Raw genomic sequence first — 688 nt, 5'->3', positions numbered from 1 at the left:
TGCCGCCGCCGCAGGAGTCACTCCCACGCCCCGCGGCTCCCCCCGCCGCCGCCCCGAGCCTCCCTGCCCTCGCACGGAGCGCATGGCCCCGCTCACACCCAAGATCCCCCGTGTTTTAAGTGCAACCTCCCCGTTTCAGCAGTGGGTAACTCATCGCACAACCCCAACCCAGCGCGCAGCCGCCGTCCCGGCCGGTTTTTGTTCAGCCAGTCTCTTCGGAGGTAGAGGTGAGGCCAGGGCAGGGGGAATGAGCTGCTTGAAGCCCTTATTTTTGTGCTGCTCCAACATCGGTCCCCGTGGGCACTGCCACCCGAGGCCAGCACTGATGGTTAGTTTGGTGGGCTCCTGCAGAAACGGATGTTGGTGGGGCGAGGGACGCAAAGCCCTGGCTCATAAATTAGGGGTGCCCTGGGACACAGCGCGGCCTTGCCCAAGCCCCCGGAGAGAGGCAGAAGTGCTTCCCACAGCCCACCCTGCGCGACCCCCACCCAACCCGGAGGGGGCGGCTTTCCCCGCCCCCGTGTTTCTAAGGGCAGCGAAGCGAGCAAGCCCCGTGACTGCGCCCCCCCCCCACCCCGGAGGGGCCGGCTTCCCCCGCCCCCGTGTTTCTAAGGGCAGCGAAGCGAGCAAGCCCCGTGACTGGAGCTGGCAGCCGGGACAGGCTGGCCCCGGGCTCTACTCAGGGCTC

Source organism: Corvus brachyrhynchos, unplaced genomic scaffold, assembly GCF_000691975.1.
Source record: "Corvus brachyrhynchos isolate BGI_N302 unplaced genomic scaffold, ASM69197v1 scaffold34, whole genome shotgun sequence".
Classification (NCBI taxonomy): Eukaryota; Metazoa; Chordata; class Aves; order Passeriformes; family Corvidae; genus Corvus; species Corvus brachyrhynchos.
Note: the sequence above shows the minus strand (reverse complement) of the source record.